Raw genomic sequence first — 10,804 nt, forward strand, 5'->3', positions numbered from 1 at the left:
CTCATTCTGGATAATGAAGTTCTCACTGATTATCCTGTTGATGTTCTACGAGACTGGGGCCCAGGGAGGTCCATCTCCTGCCAACCCCAGGTCCTTGTTCCACTCCCCTGTGGAAATGAGGGTGCCCCACAATTCACTTCCCCAGCATAATGGCGCGTCCACAAGGGACGCTGGTCCTGGGGCTGAACTGAAGTGACAGCAACAGTTTATTAATTGGACTAATGAGAGGCCTAGGCAGGGAGACAAGGAGAAGCTGGAAGAGCGAGAAAGGAGATGAAGACGGAACACCTTACAGGACAGGAGTTCAGGAGTAGATACGGGATTAGAACCTGTTCATTCTCTGAGCCTTTGGGGACTGGGCAGCCAGGGGTTTAGAACTGGTTTTGCAAAACTCCTATGTTTTACAGGAAATATGCCAATTTTTCATCAGCAAACTGTAAACGCCCCCATTTCCTGAATGCCTGTGTCTGGCCACCTTACTGTTTTGTGTGCATGATGCCAGCTCATCTTTACAAGATTCCATATGAGATGGGAATCCTTATATCCATTTTGCCCGGGAGAAAATGGAAGCCCAATGAGGTTTGCTCAAAGTCACACGTGTAATAAATAACAGAGCCCAAATTCTGAACCACTGCCATTGTGGGATGTGAGCACTAATGAGACCCATACAGGTCACACTTACTGACCCTTCCTCTTTCCAAACGGACAGTACGAAGCCCTTTATAAGTCACAGCGCCTCCAACCCTATAAGGCACCAGGTTTATTTTCCCTGTCTTACAGATGAGGAAGTTTAGGTTCAGAGAGGTGAAGTAATTTCCCTACAGCCACACAGCCAGGAAGTGTCAGAGCAGGGATTTGCTATCATCTACCAGGAACTCTCACCTTATTTCCTTGCCTGCCTTAATCTCTCTTTTCCCTGAACTCTTTCCAGCATCCTGCATAAGAGAAGGCAAGCTGCCTGAATGGTGGGGAGGTTTATTTTGCTGTAGAGGAGGCTCCAGTTTCACGGAGGGGGTCAGGATTGCCATGAGATTACAGAGCCAAAGCCATAAGCAAGTGTGGAGGACAAGTCATCAGGACCTGGGACTGGAGGCTTGTAAAGGCTTGTTAACGCAGGCAAGTGCAAAGGTTCCTCCAGGGCAACCTAAAGCTGGCTCATTCCCCTCTCCAGGAAAAGGCTTGAGGAGTTATTAATAGCATGAAGTTCTCCTCAATGTTGTAAGATTTAAATTTTTTTTTTTTTCTGTCAATGAGGCCAATGAGGGAAGCTGCTTCACAGGCTGCTTCATCCTTCCTGTTTGTCGTCAGGAAGCAGTTCCAGCTGACCAGCCACCAGGAACCTGCTGGTTAAGCAGCTGGTAATGGACTGCGAAGCAGCACAGCACGAGGAGGGCCTGCCAGGCAAGGGTCAGCACCCTCCAGGGACCGCTGGGCCTGCCTGCAGACAGGAGCCAAGGATTAAGAACACAGGAGCATGGCTGATGTGTGCACATCTAGCTATCCTCTGCATTTCTCTCTCTCTCTCTCTCTTTTTTTTTTTTTTTTTTTTTTGCAAAAAATGCCTGTAGGCAAAAGTTCAAATCACCCAGAAGAATATAAAGTAAAAAGCGAAACTTCGCCTCCCAGACACTGCCACCTGCCAGGGATAACCACTGCTATTCGTTATCTATCTTTTCTATCTTTTTCTGTTAAATCTTGGTATAAATATGAGCTTACATTTTTAAATTTTGTATTTATCACAAAATGGGATCGCTATGGGGAGCCTTGGTGGCTCAGTTGGCTAAGCGTCTGACTTCAGCTCAGGTCATGATCTGGCAGTCTGTGAGTCTGAGCCCTGAGTTGCACTCTGTGCTGACAGCTCAGAGCCTGGAGCCTGCTTCGGATTCTGTCTCCCTCTCTCTCTGCCCCTCCCCCACTCGCTCTCCCTCTCTCTCCAAAATAAATAAACATTTTAAAAAAATGGGATTGCTAGACTGATCTCCAATGTAAGGAGTAGGTCTCCAAAATGTTAGTGCAATTTACATCTCAACCGTGTATAAAAAGGCCCATTTCCTTCCATCTGAGCCAACGGTGACTTCTTTTATAGTAAAACAACACGGCACTATGTAAATTGTAAAACTCATAAAAATGCCTCTCCCACTCTTTCCCTTTCCTCTGTCCTTTCCTCTGCTTTCTATTAAATTCACGACCTCTGATCCATGCATATTATACAGAATCCAAAGGTTTGTCAGTAGACGAGAAAGCAAGAGGAGGGGGACCTCACGGCTCATCACTGGGAGACACAGAAACGCAGTATTACTCTGTAAAAGACGATGCCAACCCATCATATGTATTTACAGCTCATTAGCCAGCAAAATATGTACGCCCAAGACTCCTTGCTGCATTTGGGATCCCATTTGATCCTCAGATAATCATGCAGTTAGAAAAAGCAAGCATTGGGGCACCTGGGTGGCTCCGTCAGTAAAGTGTCCGACTTCGGCTCAGGTCATGATCTCACGGTTTGTGACTTCGATGACCGCCTCTGTGCTGACAGCTCAGAGCCTGGAGCCTGCTTCGGATTCTGTGTCTCCCTCTCTCTCTGACCCTTCCCCCCTCACGTTGTGTCTTTCTCTCTCTCTCTCTCTCTCTCTCAAAAATAAATAAACATTAAAAAAATTAAGAAAAGAAAAGCAAGCATCATTTTCCCATTTTAGAGATGAGAAAAAGGAATTAACAAATTTAGGTTGATTTGCCTAAGGTCACAGTGCTAGTCCTGTTCTCTCCCTTACACAATATCGACAACTTTTATATGTGTATGAAATATAGGTGTATGTACAGATATAAACACCAAATGCACAGTGTGTAATTTGTGAACACATATTTAGGTCACACCCCATTTTATACCTACAGATATACACTGGGTGTAATCTGTGTGTGTGTAATACAAGGTATATAAAATGTGGTAGGTGGCATAAGAGACACTAAGAGGTGGCTTAAAAATAAAACCCACCCAAATGTCACCTGGCAGGGCCTGACAAAAAATGTATCAGGGCCTAAAAACGGTTGGGAAATGAACCATAAATGAGATCTCTCATACTCATGGCTCCAAACAATGTATAACAGGTTAAGTGTATGGAACTGTGGAGTCCGATCTACCTGGGTTCAAGTCCTATTTTAACCACATCCTAGATGCAGGACCTTGGACAACTAAGCTAAGTTCTCTGGGTCTCAGTTTTCTCACCTGTGAAAAAGAGATATTATTCTCTATCTCAATAAGATGGTTGAGTGGATACAATGAGATAATGCAGGTAAAACACCTTGCGATGTGCAAGGAACATGTAAATCTGAATTAGTGTTAGTTATTACTAATTTTTATTATGTTTGCCTATATTCTTCTTATTTGTTTAGATTCAGCCCACTTCAGCTGTACATAAAACCGAACCTGAGACTGGAGAAGTGGCATTAATAAAAGATAAAAGCAGTGGTTCTCAGCTCTGGCTGTCCACTGGAATCATCTGGTGAGCTGAAAACACAATACTGATGTCTCGACCAATGAACTCAGAATCTCTGAGGGTGTTAGGAATCACTGGATTAAATAGAGGTTGCTGGGAGTATGAAGTTTGGGGGCAGGCACTAACAACGATGAAGGAGGTTATGTGAAAACCAAGGCTTTAACTGAGCGAGTCCTCTGAACCTCTAATACCTGACTGCCGAAGATGGCTGTTCATTGACCCCTTTTCACTTTTCCAGTAGTCCTGTTTTATTTACGTTTGGAAGTCTGTGTGGCCCTAGGGAAGACAACTCTTTTCCTGACTTCGGAGGTCAAGCAGTAGACTCCTGAAAGCTAAGGTAATCACTGCATTTTATCCACTGCCACTATGATTGATTTAAAGGGTGCATGTGACCAAAGCTGTTGTAATCAGGGTGACTCTCAGACAAAGACAAAGATGCTCTCTTTCCTGCTGAGTGTGAATGAGAAAGCAGGTAGCCCTGGGAGCTGTGTTAAGTCATGCTGGGACCCCAAAGGGAGTCAGCTTTCTTAAGAAGAGAGCAGGGAAGAAGAGAAGGCATTGTTTTTGCTGCTAGATCGAGCCTCACCTGAAACTAGCCGCCTCTGGACTTTCTAACATCATGAGCTGATAAATTCCTTATGCAACTCGATTTTTCTCTCAGTTGCAGCTAAAGGCATCCCAACAGAGTACCTCTCATGTGGGTAGCAATAACAATGGACAAGCGAGGCTACATGGTGTTCTTTCTATTTCACAGGAAAATAGCTAGTATTTTGCTAGGGCCGCTTCCTGCCCCTTCTAGAACCAACAGCCCAAGCAAAAACAAATCAACGATAAACAGAGCTAGGCAGAACCAGTTTGAGCTCATGGGTTTTTGAAACTGTGGCAAAAGTCTCAGGCTCTCCTCATTAACTTGTCGAGGTGAGTTAAACCAGAATGGTTGCCATAGCTCTGACCCTGTTACTCTGCTCACCCACCTCCTGTGGCACCTCAGCTCCTGGCAAAGCCTCTCAAAGCTGCTTCCACTCTCACCTCCTGCTGCACCACCCTTTTCTCATTTCAAACTATTGCTTTTCTCCAAACCCGATATGCTTTCAGGTTTCATTTTCCATTGCCTTTTGTGCCTGCAGTTCCCTTTACCTGCATACTCTTTCCCCCTTCTCTCCATGGAGGATCCCACCTATACCTCAAGGTCTAGCTTAAATGCCACTTTGCCTATTTTCCCCAAGGCAAGGCAGGGAGCCTTCCTTAGTCCTTTCGTGTTACCTCATATGCACCTTCGTTATAGTGCTTTTCACATGCTGGAGTCAATGGTCTCTGTGCCAATCTCCACCAGATCATGGGCGCTTCAAGAGCAGGGACTCTACCTCTTTCATTTCAGTATCCTTAGAGAGGCAGTATAAAGTCATGGTTAAGTACACTGGTTCTGGAGGAAGGCTGCCTAGATTAAAATCCTAGCTCTACTACTTATTAACTCTATTACCTTGGGTAACAGATTCAGTTTGACTCAATGTCCTTACCCATAAAATGACGGTTAAAAATAATATCCGTATCCTAGATGGCTGTGAGGACTAAAGGAGATACTGTATCTAAAGTCCTCAGGCAGAATGCTTTGCACAGGTTAGCGGAGACAGTGGGGCTTATAACCGACAACAAAGACGATTAGTACCCATCCTGGTGGCTTGCGTGTTTTAAGTACTAAGTACGTGTTGTTAACAGTGAACAATAACCAGATTTCTTAACCTAAAGACCTCTCATTTAATCCCAGGGCGGCAGAATGTTATTCTCTGATTACTGCTGAGTCCCAAAGACTTTGACCCCAAGGAAAGAGGAACGTGAGGAAAGCTCTTGAGAGGACTTACAGCTCAGCCTTTAAGGTTCTCAGTAATGAGGTCACCCCTGCACAGCTTCTTAAAGCAGCCTGTTTTGTTCCATACGCAAGAATTTTGAGCAGTTTTTCCAAACCCATTAATTTCTAGGCTCAAAATGGCCTGGATTTTTTGTTCGTGTGAACAGTTTTATCTTTAACACGTTTTGTTTCAGGGGCGCCTGGCTGGCTCAGTAGGTGGAGCATGTGACTCTTGATCTCGGGGTCATGGCTTTGAGCCCCATGTTGGGTATAGAGATTACTTGAAAATAAAAAATCTTGGGGCGCCTGGATGGCGCAGTCGGTTAAGCGTCCGACTTCAGCCAGGTCACGATCTCGCAGTCCGTGAGTTCGAGCCCCGCGTCAGGCTCTGGGCTGATGGCTCGGAGCCTGGAGCCTGTTTCCGATTCTGTGTCTCGCACTCTCTCTGCCCCTCCCCCGTTCATGCTCTGTCTCTCTCTGTCCCAAAAATAAATAAAAAAATGTTGAAAAAAAAATTAAAAAAAAAAAAAAAAAGAAAATAAAAAATCTTAAAAAAATAAAAATAAATATTTTGTTTTACCTTTTTTTCATAAAAGTTAAACAGCACACAAAGGAAAAACAAACTCATCCCTTCCCCAATCCTAACCTTAGAGTTAATTGCCACTTCCAGTTTCCTGTATGTCCTTCCACGCAGTTTCTTGTTTTCATGTCAGCTTTATTGAGGTATAACAGACATATCACAAAATGCCTATGTTAAAATGTATATAGGCTAGTGAGTTGTGACACGTGTGCAACCACCACCATGACGAAGAGAATGTATGTCATTACTCCCGAAAGCCTCCACACACTCCTTTGTAATCCACCCCTCCCTCCACCACCCTCCAGCCCTATCCACAGGCAGCCACTGATCTGTCTTGTCACTAGAGATTAGTTTACATATTCTAGAATTTTATATAAATTAAATAGCATATAGCACAACAGGGACTCTTTCTTTGTCTACCTTCTTCCAACTTTCAAGAACCATCATGCTTTTGTGTGTATGCACATTTCATTCTTTTTTATTACTGTGTAATACTCCATGTTATTATGTTTATCCATTCATTACTGCTGGACATTTGAGCCATTTACAGTTTTTATCTTTTAAAAATAAAACTGTTCTGAATGTTTGCAGACAGGTCTGTGAAGACATATCATGCAGTCTGATTTGAATAATTATTGAAACAATAGCAACAGCTATGAGTGACTGAGGGGGGACAAAATGGAATGAGCTGCTCAAAAAAAGAAAAAAAGAAAGTGTGCACACGCGTGTGCCTGTGTGCATGTGTGTGTGTGCTCTGGGTGCTGTATGTGTATGTGTCTGTGCTCTGGGTGCTGGAATACAGGAGTGACCAAAGTTTCTGTCCTCAGAAATGATAGTGGTAATGTGAGCTGTTTCTTTCAAGTATGTGTAGCTAACAGTTGTATAAAATCTTAAATATCAAATCACCCAAATATTTACAAATAAGAATCATTGAGTTTATTGCAAACTTAGATTTACCAGTCCAAATTCCCACCTAGTACAGACCCAACTCAAATGTCATCACCTCTGGACAGGAATCCAGAGAGTCACCAGCTATCTCGAACACATTTTGCAAAAATCTGAAACACTGAGAAGAACTTCTTGAGGACAGAAACTTTGGTCAGTGCCATATTCCAGCACCCAGAGCACGGACACACACACACACACATACGCACACACACACACGCACACGTGTGCGCGCGCACTTTTTCTTTCTTTCTTTCTTTCAAGCAGCTCATTCCATTTTGGACAAGTCTAATGATTACAAAGTCTTTCTTTATGTGAAGCAGATACTGATCAAACTTTTTGTCCTAATTATGCCCTGTAGAATCACATTTTCCATACAAAATAAAAAAATATTTGAAAATGCAGACCCGCAATCTTTAACCACTTGTGTTAAGGCACAGTTTAAGTTAGGATCATACTGACTTGGTCATTCTTCTGCAAGGTAGCATCCATAGTGGCTAAGCATAAGGGCGGAGAAGTCTGCCAGACTGTGTTCAAAACTTAATTATAGCTGTATGATTTGGGGCAAATCTTATTATGTCCCAGTTCCCCATTTGTGAAATGAGAGTAGTAATAGCTATCATACAAGACTATTTCAAGAATAATTGAGAAAATGTATACTGAAGCCCCTTGAACAGTGTTATTATCATTGAATATCCCCCTGGTTTTTTAAGGATCCTTCCATAGAATGGCATAGCTCACCAAATTATATACAGATGTAACCACCCAGGGAAGAGTTCTTTAAGTTTTTGTTTTTGTTTGTTTGTTCATTTGTTTTTAGTGGTTATAGTAAAAATAATGAAGACCACCTTGCCAGCCCATAGTTCTTCATAGGATATTCCTTTGAGCCATTATCCAAAAGCTCATACCTGTTCAATCTAGCCCTAGACTTAATTGTAGGATTAAATAATATTCTTGTTGGTTTGAGGTAATGATTCCAAAATAAGAAGATCATTATTAATCTTGACTCTGTTATTTAACTCATTAAATATTGCTCCCAAATTTGTCATCTAGAAATTTAATAAAAATGCTTTCTTTTTTTTTTTTTTTTTTAAATGTGAGCGTTTTTTTTTTGTTTTGTTTTGTTTTTTTTTTTTAACGTTTATTTATTTTTGAGACAGAGGGAGACAGAGCATGAATGGGGGAGGGTCAGAGAGAGGGAGACACAGAATCTGAAACAGGCTCCAGGCTCTGAGCTGTCAGCACAGAGCCCGACGCGGGGCTCGAACTCACGGACCGTAAGATCGTGACCTGAGCCGAAGTCGGCCGCTTAACCGACTGAGCCACCCAGGTGCCCCTAAAAATGCTTTCTTAAGTCCTCGACACCATGCAGGACAGTTTTAAAGGCCCTGAATCAGTTCACATTGACATGAGTGATTTAACCCATGTAACCCAGCAAACCATATTAGAATCTTGTCACATTTTTCATCATTTCTATAGTGACATCAACTGACTCTGTAAACATCTTGCTAAAACCAGGATAAGGTTAACTATTACTTCTCCTTAATTTACATATCTGGTAATTTTATCATAAAATAAAATATAATTTGACATGAAACATTCCGAGAAAACTCAAACTCATTCCAAGTGTCAACAACTTTCTTTATGAAGTATCCACAGAACATTTAATACACTATTTAATATACTACTAATGTATTTAATATACTATTTTGGGATTTTTTTTTTTCCTGTGAACAACATCCTACTTCCTGGTATGAGTTTCTGGAATCTGCCCTTCTCCCATTTATGAAATGTATGATGTTTTCCATCCTCCTGACACCCTTTTATTTTCACCACGATGTCTCAAGAATATTTAAAGTTAAAATGTGTATATCTTTATGCTTAAAGATAGAAAATTTCTGGTAGATTCATGATCCCATCCACAAATCATTTTACTACTATGGAGTATAACTCTCTGAGCCCAGAGATTTGAAGGGAAGTATGTATGTATGTATGTATGTACGTATGTATGTGGTTTTTTTTATTTTAAGTAGGCTCTATGCCCAACATGGGGCTTGAACTCACTATCCTAAGATCAAGAGTCCCATGCCCTATGGACTGAGCCAGGCTGGTGCCCCTTGGGAGGCATTTTTAAAAAGTTCATTTACAATCTCCTTACTCTCTCCAACTCCAATTTCTTCTTAGCATTGACCTTCAAGTCTTTTACTTGCTATGTTAATGACCTTTTACTCTGCAGTGACCAGAGTTTTGTCCTCAGGGCTTCTTTAGTTTGCAAAAGAAAAATAGAAAACAAACAAATAAATAAAAATCAGTCCTGGCACACATTCCTTTTTGTTGTATCTCTCTATATAACAAATTTGATCATTTAAAATTTATTCACCAGGTATTTCATGTATAACTTTTTGTAACTTTGAATAACTGGAATTTAAATTAAAAATAGCATATTAATATCTAGTGATGTTTCAAAATATATTAACCATGTGTGACTATAGGAAAATTATTTGCCCTCTCTCTATCTCAGTTTCTTCATCCATAACAACGGAATAATGACCCTCACGCACTATCGGTAGAAATGTAAGTTGTGGGGGCGCCTGAGTGGCTCAGTTGGTGAAGTGTCCAACTCTTGATCTCAGCTCAGGTCGTGATATCTCATGGTTCGTGAGATCGAGCCCTGCACTGGGCTCTGTGCTGATAGGGCAGAGCCTTCTTGAGATTCTCATTCTCCCTCTCTCTCTCTCTCTCTCTGCCCCTCTCCTACTCATTCACTCTCCCTCTCTCAAAATAAATAAATAAACATTAAAAAAAAGAAATGTAAATTGGTTCATCCACTATGGAAAACAGTATGAAGCCTCCTCAAAAAATTAAGAGTAGGAATACCATACAATCCAGCAATCCCACTTCTGAGTATTTACCTGAAGAAAACAAAAATGCTAATGCAAAGAGACATATGTACTCCTCTGTTTATTACAGCATTATTTACAATAGCCAAGATGTGGAAGCAACCCAGCTATTCATCAGTAGATGAATGAATAAGAAGATGTGATATACAAAAATAGACACATAGATCAATGTAACAGAATAGACAGCTTAGAAATAAACCCAGGATTACATGGTCAATTAATCTACAACAAAGGAGGCAAGAGTATACAATGGGGAAAAAAATCTTTTCAACAAATGGTGCTGGGAAAACTGGACAGCTGCATGCAAAAGAATGACACTGGGCTACCTGCTTACAGCATATCCAAAAATAAACTCAAAATGGATTGAAGACCTAAATGTGGGGTCTGAAATCATAAAATTCCTAGAGAAAATACAAGCAGTAATCTCTTTAACGTGAGCCATAGAAACATTTTTCTATATGCCTCCTTTGGGAAAGGAAACAAAAGTGAGAATAAACTATTGGGACTTCATCAAAATAAAAAGCTTTTGCACAGCAAAGGAAACCATCAACAAAACAAAAGGCAACCTACCAAGTGGGAGAAGATATTTGCAAATGATATATTGGATAAGGGGTCCATATCGAAAATATATAAAGAAGTTATATGACTCAACACCAAAACCACACAAATAATCCCATTAAAAATGGGCAGAAGACATGAACAGACATTTTTCCAAAGAAGACATACAGATGGCCAACAGACACATGAAAAGATGCTCAACATCACTCATCATCAGAGAAATGTAAGTCAAAACTACAATGAGATATCACATCACCTCACACCTGTCAGAATAGCTAAAATCAAAATCACAAGAAATAAGAAGTGTTGGTGTGGATGTGGATAAAAAGAACCCTTGTGTAGTGCTGCTGGGAATGGAAGCTGGTGCAACCACTGTGGAAAACAGTAGGGAGGTTCTCTTCAAAATTACTATAGATTTACCATATGATGCAGTAATTCTACTACTGAGTATTTACCCAAAGAAAATTAAAACACTAATTAGAAA

General features: G+C 41.1%; 1 long non-coding RNA gene across 1 annotated transcript; it reads right to left on the reverse strand.

Moving 5' to 3' along the window:
* Window positions 1-3,598: 3,598 nt before the first annotated feature.
* LOC128773677 (uncharacterized) lies at window positions 3,599-10,389 on the reverse strand. Its single transcript, XR_008418080.1, has 2 exons — window positions 9,010-10,389; window positions 3,599-4,873 (listed from the first exon to the last, which is right to left on the reverse strand). It is a non-coding gene; the product is annotated as an uncharacterized LOC128773677 (long non-coding RNA).
* Window positions 10,390-10,804: the final 415 nt, after the last annotated feature.

This window comes from Panthera pardus, unplaced genomic scaffold (genome assembly GCF_024362965.1).
Source record: "Panthera pardus isolate Hobbes unplaced genomic scaffold, ASM2436296v1 HiC_scaffold_11, whole genome shotgun sequence".
NCBI classification, from domain to species: Eukaryota; Metazoa; Chordata; class Mammalia; order Carnivora; family Felidae; genus Panthera; species Panthera pardus.